This window comes from Equus asinus, chromosome 2 (genome assembly GCF_041296235.1).
Source record: "Equus asinus isolate D_3611 breed Donkey chromosome 2, EquAss-T2T_v2, whole genome shotgun sequence".
Classification (NCBI taxonomy): domain Eukaryota; kingdom Metazoa; phylum Chordata; class Mammalia; order Perissodactyla; family Equidae; genus Equus; species Equus asinus.
Genome location: NC_091791.1, coordinates 41,832,277 through 41,844,785, shown reverse-complemented (window position 1 = coordinate 41,844,785; position 12,509 = coordinate 41,832,277). Strand labels below are relative to the sequence as shown.

Below are 12,509 nucleotides of genomic sequence, written 5' to 3'. Positions count from 1 at the left end.
TTAGGGTACCGTAACTACTGATTAACTTTAAAACTGTTAAGTGTGCACGGTGTTCTTTCAGGGTAATATTAAAAGAACAGAAATAGAATGCATAATTTCCAAACCAGCAGAAAAAATAAATTGAATAAGAACACAAATCAACAAAAACTTCATTAACATTGAAAATGGACCAAACACAGATAGTTAAAAGAGAGATTGTTAGACTATATTTCAAAAAAATAAAACAGAAACAAACAAAACTGCACTAGCCATACAAGAAAAGACTGAAAAGTTTCTCTACAGTAAAGTCACAAACTGTTCTCCAAAGGATGCTAAAAAGAAAGATGCTCAATGTCACTGTTAATCAGGAAAATGCAAATTAAGACCACAATGATATACTATTTTATACCCACTAGACTGGCAATAAAATACCAAATTTGGGAAGGAAGTGGAGCAACAGACTGACAGATTTTCAAAACAGAATTTTATTTAACAACAAAAATTAATTTACAACCACTGCACTCAACAAGTGAATTTTAACAACATAACTGAGTGAAAAAATGCAAGTTGCAGAACACTACATATTATATACCATTCTTATCATGCTTAAAAACAAGCAAAACTAACCAATATATTGCTTGGATATACACATGGACATAGTAATTATGTGCCAGAATGGAAATCAACTGCGACACTAAAAACACTTTAGCTCAGCTGACTTTTACTTTAGGTAGCAAGACTTTCTCAATGAAGGAAGTAGTTTGCTGGTTTGTGTTCTAGGGCAAGCTCTTCAGCTCATCTCAGACTGACACTCTGAGTAGCTCTGGCCTAGACTGTGCAACTCCAGAGAAGAGGGCAGACCTGGTAACTGTAATATTCCTGGATAAAGAACTTCAATCAAAAGCAATTCTAGATGAAAGGAACAGGCCTGGCCCCAAATGACTCCCCCAGGCCTCTCTGGAAACCCTTCCTACTGGTTTAGGTAACTTCAGATCCGGCACCACCCTCTTCTGTCATTTCCAGGGACTCTCAGGCAGGCACTATTTCCTGTGCCCTTTGTTTTACGCATTTCTACCACCCTGGCCCACGTTGCCTTCCTCCTCCAATGAGGAAGCTGGCCGCTTCAGGCCTTCTTCCCTCCTTCTCCAAACCATAGAGCCTTTCCTTGGCTGATTTTGACCTGGGGCACCTCAAAGGCCGGGTCAGAGGCTTTGAGGATTCCATCAGAGCCTCACACACAATCTCAGAACAAAGCAGCAGCGATTCTGAGGAACTTCAGATCCGTGAGACGTTTGAGAATGGATAAAACACTGAGTTTGACTTACGTGTCGTCTTTTATACACCCTCTGCTAGGCTCCTACTTTGCTGTCCTTGAAATTCAGAAAATCCACAACTCCTTCAGTCACTGAAGCTTTGCCTGGAATAACAAAGGCAGGAAATGAGAAAGGAGGCAACCAGAAGGAACGGAAGGACCTACAGGGAAAGAAGCTCTCCTGTATAATCAATCTTGACATTAAAAAGAAAAAAAGCCACATGAATTAAGGAAAATCTCTACCTTAGTCTAAGCCATTTTTCATCTTTAACCAAAACTATTAATAGTAATTTAATGTTTGTAGAAGAAAACACTATTATTTACAAAGAACTTTCATATGCATTTTCTCATTTGAACCCTAAGATCTTGAGAATAGGCAAGTATTATTCAAAAATGTAACAGCCAAATTTTCCAAAGGTTAGGGAACTTTCTCGTGACCATTCAGCCAGCAAGTATCAAAGAAGGAATCAGAGCTACCTCTAGGACTCTTCATTCCAAATTCTTCCATGGCACCAAAAACTATGATGGTTTCAACTTGAAAAGCATTATTATTATTGCTTCTTACACTAGAAATCTTTCTTAGCCAATAGATACAAAAATAGCTTTGCCTGCTGAGTGACATAGCTACTTCCATAGGATTAAATGTTGATTTATCAGAGACAACCCAAAGGGTAAGAAAGCCATACAAAGATAATTAAGAAAAGCATATATCTTTTTCACATACCCTCCTTTTCTCTTTAAGTCATAATTGCCAGGCTTCTTTTCCCTTTTTTTTTTTGGAAATAATTTCAAGCTTATAGAAAAGTTATAGAGTAATAATACTACGGAGAATGTCATGTACTCTACCCATTCACCTACCATTAACATTTAACTCATATACTTAATCACTCACTCTTTCTCTAAACTCACACATTCATTCACTCAACATTTTTTTTTCTGAACCATGTGGAGATAAGTTCTATACATCAGGGCTCTTTACTTCTAAAGGCTTCAGAATTTATTTCTTAAGGATAGGGCTATTCTTATATAACCACAATGTTGTTATCAATCTTCATAGATTTAATATTGCTACCATACTTTAATCAACCACCATATTCTATTAACTCAATAATGTGCTTATAGCACTTTTTCTCCCCCTCCAATTCAGGATCCAGTCCAGGGTCAAGTATTGCATTCAGCTGCCATTAACCTAAAACACACAGCTTTCCTTTGTCTTTTATGATACTGACACTTTAGAAGAATACAGTCGCCCCCTTTTTTATATTAATAAAACATTTCCATTTTGACCTTTCTGATATTTCCTCATGATTCAATTCAGATTACGCATTCTCAGCCAGAAAACTACAGATGTGATGTTTTCTTCTCCAGGTGTCATATCTGAAGGCATATAAAATAAAGTCTATCTGCCCCTCCTTGGTGATGTTAATTTTGATCACCCAGTCAAGGTGTTATCCAATTTCTTCAAAGAAAAATTATTTTTTCCCTTGCAACTAATAAGTAATCTGTGGGGAGACACTTTAAGACCATGAAAATATCTTGTCCCTCATCAACATTTCCCCCTAGATTTTAGCATCCGTTGGTGATCCTTGCCTGATCTAAACTTTAGTATAATGGCTGCAACATGCTAATTGTTCTAATGTCAGCATTCCCTCCACATTACCATTCATGACTCAGCATTCCACACTATTTCTTCCTCTATTTATCAATTTATGATCAGTATGGATACATGAAGTCTTACTTTTCAATGGTTTATAATTCATCACTGTACTTTATTTTGGTGCTCAAACTGTCCCAGATTCACCCAGTGGGGGAGCCCCTTTAAGCTGGCTCCTTTAACTTCGTGACATGCCCCCCATCATTTTTTTATTTTCTTACTTTCATTTCCTTACATTCTAACATTTTAAAAAAACACTGTTCTGGGCTCATCTTGTACCTACCCTGTCTCTGCCCTGGATGCAGTTATCTCTCCAAACAGCCCTGGTTCCTTTCAATGGAGAATGGTGTTAGAGACCAAGATCCAGTGTAAAGGCCTTGTCTATTTCTATTGATTACTTTTCATTTTAAATGAGTCACATTTTCCTGCTTCTTTGCATGCTTCTTTTCTATTATAAGGTAGACAATTAGGTGTTCAGTTTGGTTCTGATGGCTGCTAAATTACTGGATGATCCTCTTGATCCTATCAGGCTTGGTTTTATACTTAAAGAAAGGTCTATTTCAGTTATGTCCTTAGTCCTAGCATATAGCCCTTACTCTAGGGTATGGCCCTTATTCCTAAAATGGGATCTTTCTGGTGTCTCAACAGAATGGCTAAGGTGCTCAGTGAGGTTTCTCCCCGCTGGCTAGGCCAGAACTCTCCATTCCTCTCAGGATGGCATGACCTCTGGTATGGCCATTCTCTTCCTAATCTAGTAGCAGCTGCTCTCTGCTAGGTCTCACCCTGTATACATACACATCTCAACTTCTGGGTCCCCTCCTGTAGCTCCCTTATCCCCAGTACCCTGCCATACAAATTCCAGCCTCTCAGCAGCCCTGAACTCTGTGAGACCACCATGCTTTTGCTAGGGCTCCTCCTCCCAGTACCATGGCAGGGAAAGTGCTCAAGCAGAAAACCAGGGCAAATGTGGGTGTCGCCTCATGTGATTCTCTTCTCTCAAGGATCACAGTCCTGGCTGCCTGTTGTCCAATGACTGATAACAACTGCCTCATATGCTGTCCAGGTTTCTAGTTTACTGTAGGAAGGTAAGCCCAGTGCCAGTCACCTCTCTTTTTCTCTTTATGCCTTCAACATTAAGCGGTGCTTGAGGAGCACACGGGGCTGCTCTTTTGGGAAGGGTTAAGAATCAAACACTTTGAGCGTGTAACAAATGCTCTTTATTGAAACATTTCAAAGAAACTCTTTTTCTAACAATCTGTTTCTTGCAAATGTATGTGTTTACTTTTATTGCAGCACTGTGGCAAGAGAAACACTCTCTAGCAGTCAGGCAATTCTAAAAAAAAATGGCTAGGAAGTGTCTCTCTTCCTTCCAGAAAGCTGATACTCACTTCAGATAGCCAGCTGGCTATCACTCTGACATATATTTACATTTATTTCCATAACTCTTCCTCCAAATGGCATAACAAAACAGTATAGTCTACCCAAAGAAAAAAAAGTTCGTTACTATTCTTCATTTTTCTTGTTTATGTGCATGTACTTAGGGGTGGGGAGAAGACTTCTTTTCATATAAATAATTTTCTGGTGTATTTCCATTTCCGCTTCTAACCACTGGTGAGAAAATAATCAGAAAAAAATAGTCAAAAAGAAGACTTGAAACCCAGATACAAAGTTAGTCAAAAAGAAAGTGGCGAACAAGAATAGTATTTCCATCAAATACTGTGAGAGAAGAGGATTTTCAGAACAATGGAGAATAGAGCTTTCCCTCCACCAGCCAGCAGATTCATGCCAATGGCGCACACGCACGCACACACACACAGCGTTCCAAACAGTGTGTCAGGCAGAAATGTGGGACGACCTCTACTTCTTGAGCAGATATTTTCTATATTAGAAACCCACACTGCAGCCAATCTAATTCATTTTCTCAAAAGGAATCAATGCATGGCAAGTTATATCCTTCTTCAGCTTTTCTTCAGATCCCCTAGAACTAAAAGGCAAGCATCTAATGTAAACACGGTATTTGTCCTTTTGCCCTCCTCAATGTCCAGGCACTCCCTATCCTATAAAGACTCAGGTCAGTCTTTCATAGCTTTCAGTGTCTCCATGTGGACCCTGGTGAATTCTGTTTCCTCAAGTCAGCATGTGTCCAGCACTCTAAGTACCAATTCTTCTGTGGTTTCCCATTTCCCAGAAATACAGTCAGAGCCCCTGGGCTTGACAGACCAAGTCCTCCGTGATCTGCTCCCTGCTCACCTTTCTATTTCATTTCCCAACACTTTACACCCCATCACTAGTGAAAACCTTGTAGTCATTTCCCCTTCATGAAGCACCCTCTCCCACCTTTCCTCTCTTGACTAACTCACTGAGGCTTGACAGCCTCTGGGAAATATTCTGTGATCACCATTCAAAGCTGGGTTAGTGCCCCAACCTTCGTACTCTCACAGCATCTGTGCTCACCTTTGTAATAAATACCGTTTACTGAGGGCTTATGACATGCTAAGCACTCTAGGCACTTAACATGCATGACCTCACTGAGTGCTCACACTAAGTGTGTAAAGTAAGTGTTGTCATCAGTCTACTCTACAGATGCGCAAACGCGCAGAGAGGCTCAGCGGCTTTCCCCAGGTCATACAGCTGGTGAGTGCTGGAGCTGAAGAGCCTACAGGCTTTCGATACAGAGCACTTTAACACATTTAACTGAAAACTTAACAGTATAACTCGTGTTTCAGGGAAAGGCCTAGAATGGCGACAAATGGTGACCCCGTGACAACCCTAAAAGGGAAGGAATAAGATGTGAAAAACTCGTCAAAATTCTTTAGAAGAGGATGCCATAAAAATACTCATACACTAATATCGACTATGACACTCATAATAAAGACCAACATATTTCATCAGAATGGTGTGACCAGGAATTTCTAAGAGTCCAGGAATATACACAGGGCTCAAGCTAAAAATGTTTAAAAGTAGTGTGGGAAATGGAGAAGGATGTTCTTACTAGGAAGAAACAAAGGGTATATTAGATCAAAGATTAAAAGGACCTCTCAGAGGGCAGAATCTGGAATATTTATATAATTAAATATTCCATTCTCAACAAGTTCTTATACTATACAACCAATAGGATCACTCCTCTATTAGGGGTAACATCTCCTACACAAATTGCCTAAGTGAGGCTTAGTGAATAGGCTAAAATCTGGTTGTACTTTATCTGGGCCCTGTATGTCACTGATCCAATAGGCCCATTTCTAGCCCCAAAGTGTGGAGTTGGAGGCGTGAATAGGAATGTCAATGACCAGCTGCTTCACAAACGCCACACTGACAGTCACATGAAGAGTAACTCAGAGAGGCTGAGTATTTCAACACAGCACATCACCTCCTCATACAGGTTACCCTTCTTCACGCTGCAGACCTTGACTGTAAAGGAGGACATTCAACCTCATGTCATAATAAATATCAGCCAGAGTCAAACTGATCACTGCCAGCTGGGCTCGACACTTCCGAGGAAAGTTGAAAAAAAAAATGGAAAAGGACCAAAAGTAGATATGTAAAAATCACTGAAACCTAACCTGAGGTAGGAAACTCACATGGAAAGTTTATTAACCTAGGGAAGAGAAAACAAGGAAGGCTTCACCACTTAACATCATTTCAAGCACCACCCTGCCAAGAATAATGGATAGCATTTTTCTTTCTCCACCAAAGATAGAGCAGAGAAACCAGTTTTAACCTAAAGTATGAGAATTTTAGCTTCAATATGAAGACTTTCCCGAAAGCAAGAATTTTTAACTAAGGAATATGCAGCCTGTACACCCATGACATGACTGCTGTGATAATTATCAATGTGCTCCCAAATTGCTATTCGAATAGCGCTGGTATTCATAACTCTGCCTCTTGGAAGTTGCAATAATAACTGATGACGGAACTGTTTACTGAGTGCCTTACTATAGGCTAAGGTTACTCGGAGAGACCTGAAAAGGAAGCCAGCTCTGCTACTGCTGTGGGACTCACATTCGGTCCTCCCTGTTTCAAAGTCCAATCTCTTAACCACAGGGATAAGACACATGAAATTTACTACCTATAAAATGGGATAATACTTGCCTCATGAGACTCTTGGAAGGATTCAGTAAGTTAATCACGAAATATTTAGCCTGTGCCTACCACATAGTAAGCACTTAATAAATGTTAACTTTATCGACAGATAATTTTAACCTTGCCTGGGCCAACTTCTTCTAGTTATTCAGTCTCTGATTCTATTAAAGCCAAAACAGAAAGTTTATGTCAGTGGGGCAAAGATAACTTCAAGATGAAAAAGAAATGGTCATGCATTCAACCATTCAGCCCATCCATATCCATCCACTTCCTCAACAGACTTTTACAGAGCCCCTCCTGTGCAGAATATGAAGACAAAAATGACACAGCCCACAGCTATGCTCAAAGAATACGACCATCATCTTATCATGAACCACAAACACCCTGAAAACACTAACTGTGCACCAGCACAGTTCTAAGTACCCTAAGCACTGTGGGCATGTGTGTGTGTGTATATATGTACCCTTTTAATCCTCACAACAATCTGTGGCTGTAAGTACTATTATCCTCAATTTACAGAAGAGAAACTGAGGCACACAGAGGATAAGTAACTTGCTCTAGGTTACACAGCTTATAAAATGGCGGAGCTGGGATTCAACACGAGGCTCTCAGATTTCAGAGTCTTGGGCTCTAAACCACTTGATAGACTGCCTTTCCCGAGGCTTGACCACCAAGAACTAGAGCGAGGACAGACTATGATAAGGGCCCAGCAGAAACATAAATAAAGAACAGTGGCCCTGGGTGAACTGTGCTATCTTTACACCTAACAGAGAACAAGCCCTTTAACTACAGAATGATGTGTGTGAGCACAGGGTACCAACCCAGCCTAAAAGCCTGCACAAAACACTTGTGTCTGCCACTCTGAAGGGCCTTCTGCTCAGTGATTTAACACCTGCTGAAGGGAGAGGGGAGAGCTAAGAGCCTGGGCTTTGCAGGCAGACAGCCTGATTTTCAGTCACAGGTCCTCCAACACAGCCTTACAAATTACCTGACCTTTCTCTGTGCTTCAGCATCCTCACTGCAAGGATTAAATGAGATAATTTATAAAAGGGCTTAGTTCCAGTACCTGCCACTAAAGACTACAAAGAAAATAATAATAAAAGTAATAAATACTTGCTGTTTTGCTTCGAGACTCAGTCCTAAGCCATATGGGAAAACACCAACGAGTAGACAATAAAGGTCTATAGACCAAGGAAAATGCAATCTATAGGATCTGAAATACACTGTGGATTCATTACCAATAAGCACGAACTATTATAACTCAAAAATATTATAAAACTGTGTTTCAAAATGGTAGGGAATAAAAAACTACTTCCATTTTAAGAGAGAAGAGTAGCTGTTGTGTCCTGAGGGCCTACTCTGTTCTTAGCCCTATAACATGCACTTCACAGATGCTATTCAATCTTCAACACCACTCAGAGGTTCATCAAATGATCCCAATTTTACAGATGAGGATTCTGAGCCTCTCAGGGGTTAAGTGATGGGCTCCACCTCACACCACAATAAGCAGCAGAGACTGCTGTTTAAAACTGAAAGACTCACCAGTGAGGCAAGAGGGACATAATCTCAGGTTCAAATACAGCCACTCCACAGAGCATTGCCTTGGCATCAATTGGAATCTCATCAAGCAACATTCAATGCAACCCAGCTCTCATTACCAAGATGTGTTCCGTGCTTTAAAGAAGCCCAAATCACTCAAAGGTCATGATATGTCACCCATCAAAGAGAGAATTCTATTACAGATCTCCTTCTATCATCCAGCTTAGTCATAATGTTCCTTACGAACACTATCACAGAGGGATAATTTACAAATTTCTATGGCTATCCAGAAGTGGCTAGATTTCCACAACAAATTGGGTTCTAGAGTCGGGACACGGGTGAAATGAAGTAACATTAACAGCATAACACAAAGTATGTGTTTGGGGTGAGAGTAGATAGAGAAGGAAAAGGTAAATCAAGATATCCTTTTCTAATTTTGCTTATAACAGAGCACCCTTATCACAAACAGCCAAATCAATGACTCTCAAACTTTCTTACTTATAGTTTTCTATGCGTCACCCAGCCCTCAAGAACAAAAGAGAGCAGCAAGAAAGTTCACTGTGTAAATTCTCAGATTTGTGTCTGCTTCTAATACTTCCAAAATATGAACTCCATCCCTGAGGGTAGAGTCCATGTTTTGGTCATCGCCGTATTCCCAGTACAACACAGAGACGAGTATACTGTAGGACTTCAATAAATATGGCTGGATGTTCACGCCCAGCACGATACAAAACTGCAGAGGAGAAAAGTTGTGACGGGCTTCCAGAGGCAGGATTGCTTACCCCATTCAAGCAGGCCTCAGCACCAAACTGGTATTTGCAGTTTAGCAGTTACAGAAATGTGGGATCATGAGAGATCAGATTTTCTGAAATTTTTTTTTTGTAACAAATATATATTACACTTTGAGGGCAAAAAATGCCTTCCAAACCCTTTTGACTATTCAAAATATTTGCCAATATTTTGAAATACTTTCCAGCCTAAAATATGCCTTCTAGTCTGTTTCAGAAATATGATTCATATATGTGAAAAACTTAATGCTAGCAGTGTGCTAGATACAGCCGACACAAAGAAGAACAAGGCTGGGGCTATTATAGTTTAATAGAGACACAGACTGTAAACAAATAATTACAATACCATACAATTAGTGCTTTCGGCAAAGAGGAACCAAGTGTGTGCGGGAGGGTGCAGAGGAGGGAATGACTAACTCTGTTGCACGTTTCAATCCCACGTAGTGAGAAAGGATCTTTCTTTTCCCAATGTGCTTTGTAATTTCCTTGTCCAACCCTCATTATTTTCTTTAAAGCAATAAAGCAGCACAGTCTATCTATACACAGGCATACCTCGGAGATACTGTGGGTTCAGCTTCAGACCACAGCAATAAAGCGGTATCACAATCAACCAAGTCACATGAATTTTTTGGTTTCCCAGTGCACATAAAGATATGTTTACACTACACTGTAGTCCATGAAGTGTGCAATAACATTGTCTAAAAACCCAAACTGTATACCTTAATTAAAACATACTTTATTGCTAAAAAATGCTAACCATCATCTGAGCCTTCAAGTCATAGATTTTTTTGGAGGTAAAGGGTCTTGGCTCGAGGTTGATGGCTGCTGATTGCTCAGGGTGGTGGTTGCTGAAGGTTGAGGTGGCTGTGGTAATTTGTTAAAATATGACAACAAAGAAGTTTGCCACATCGACTGACTCTTCCTTTCACAAACAAGATGCTGTTTGATAGCATTTTACCCCCAGTAGAACTTCTTTCAAAATTGGAGTCAATCCTCTCAAACCTGCTGCTGCTTTATCAACTAAGTGTATGTGATATTCTAAATCGTTTGTTGTCATTTTAACAGTCTTTACAGCATCTTCAGCAGGAGTAGATTCCATCTCAAAAAATCACTTTCTTCGCTCATCCATAAGAAGCAATTCCTCATTCACTGAAGCTTTATCATGAGATTGTAGCAATTCAGTCACATCTTCAGCCAATTCTAATTCTATTCCTCTTGCTATTTCTTTTTTTTTTTAAGATTTTATTTTTCCTTTTTCTCCCCAAAGCCCTCCAGTACATAGTTGTACATCTTTAGTTGTGGGTCCATCTAGTTGTCACATGTGGGATGCCACCTCAGCATGGCTTGAAGAGTGGCGCCACGTCCGTGCCCAGGATTCGAAGCGGCGAAATCCTGGGCCACCGAAGTGGAGTGTGCGAACCTAACCACTCAGCCATGGGGTCGGCCCCTCCTCTTGCTATTTCCATCACATCTGCAGTTACTTCCTCCACTTAAGTCTTGAATCCCTCAAAGTCATCCATGAGGGTTGGAATCGACTTCCAAATTCCTGTTAATGTTAATATTTTCACCTCTTCCCATGAATCACAAATGTTCTTAATGGCATCTAGAATGGTGAATCCTTTCCAGAAGGTTTTCAATCTACTTTCCCAAATCCATCACAGGAATCACTATCTATGGCAGCTATAGCCTTACAAGATGTATTTCTTAAGTAATAAGACTTGAAAGTTGAAAGCACTCCTTGATCCATGAGCTGCAGAATGGATGTTGTGCTAGCAGGCATGAAAACATTAATCCTGTTGTACATCTCCATGAGAGCTCTTGGGTGACCAAATGCATTGTCAATATGCAGTAATATTTTGAAAGAAGTCTTTTTTTTCTGAGCAACAGGTCTCAACAGTGGGCTTAAAATATTCAGCAAATCATGTTGTAAACAGAGGAGCTGTCATTCAGGTTTTGTTGTTCCATTTATACAGCACAGGCAGAGTACATTTAGCACAATTCTTAAGGGCCCTAGGATTTTCAGGATGGTAAATGAGCATTGGCTTCAACTAAAAGTCACCAGTCTCAAGAGCCCCTAACAAGAGTCAGCCTGTCCTTTCAAGCTCTGAAGCCTGGCAGTGACTTCTCCTCTCTAGCTATGAAAGTCCTAGATGGCATATTCTTCCAATGGAAGGCTGTTTCAGCTACAGTGAAAATCTATTTTTCAGTGAGGCCTCCTTCATGAATTATCTCAGCCAGATCTTCTGGATAACTTGCTGTAGCTTCTACATCAGTGCTTGCTACTTCACCTTGCACTTTTATGTTATGGAGACGGCTTCTTTCCTTAAACCTCGTGAACCAACCTCTGCTAGCTTCAAACTTTTCTTCTGAAGCTTCCTCCCCTCTCTCAGCCTTCAGAGAACTGAAGAGAGTTAGGCCCTCGCTCTGGATTAGGCTTTGGCTTAAGAGAATGTTGTGGCTGGTCGGATCTTCCAACCAAGACCACTAAAACTTTCTCCACATCAGCAATAAGGCCGTTTTGCTTTCTTATCATTCACGTGTTCACTGGAGTAGCACTTTTAATTTCCTTTAAGAACTTTTCCTCTGCATTCACAGCTTGGCTAACTGTTTGGTGCAAGAGGCCTAGCTTTTGTCCTATCTCAGCTTTCAACATACCTTCTTCACTGAGCTTAATCTCAGACTTGAAGTGAGAGACTTGCGCCTCTTCCTTTCACTTGAACACTCAGAGGCCACCGCAGGATTATTAATTGGCCTAATTTCAACATTGTGGTGTCTCAGAGAACAGGCCAGAGGAGAGGAAGAGAAACAGGGGAACGGCAGGTCAGTGGAGCAGTCAGAACACGTACAACATTTACCAATTAAGTTCACAGTCTTGTCTTATGTGGGCGCAGTTCGTGGTGCCCCAAAACAACTATGATAGTAACATCAAAGATCACTGATCACCATAACAAATAATAACGGGAAAGTTTAAAATATTGCGAGAATTACCAAAATGTGACACAGAGACAAGAAGCAAGCAAATGCTGGTGGAAAATGACGCCGACAGACTTGCTCGAACAGGGTTGCCACAAACCTTCAATTTGTAAAAAGTGCAATATCTGCGAAACACAGTAAAACAAAGTATGCCTGTACTAAATACTTTACATAGTCACCACGC

At 40.4% G+C, this 12,509-nt stretch overlaps 1 protein-coding gene across 11 annotated transcripts in view; it reads right to left on the bottom strand.

The window, feature by feature from the left end:
- The window catches only part of SGMS1 (sphingomyelin synthase 1), a 279,503-nt gene that overhangs the window by 176,385 nt on the left and 90,609 nt on the right, over positions 1 to 12,509 (bottom strand). For 10 of the 11 annotated variants that reach the window (XM_014864351.3, XM_044754914.2, XM_070487761.1 and 7 more), the window contains exon 3: positions 1,305 to 1,396. The exons of the other annotated variant lie outside the window; for it this stretch is intronic. The gene's annotated coding sequence lies outside the window, so the exon portion shown is untranslated. The remainder of the gene's footprint in view (positions 1 to 1,304; positions 1,397 to 12,509) is intronic. 11 annotated transcript variants of the gene reach the window in all.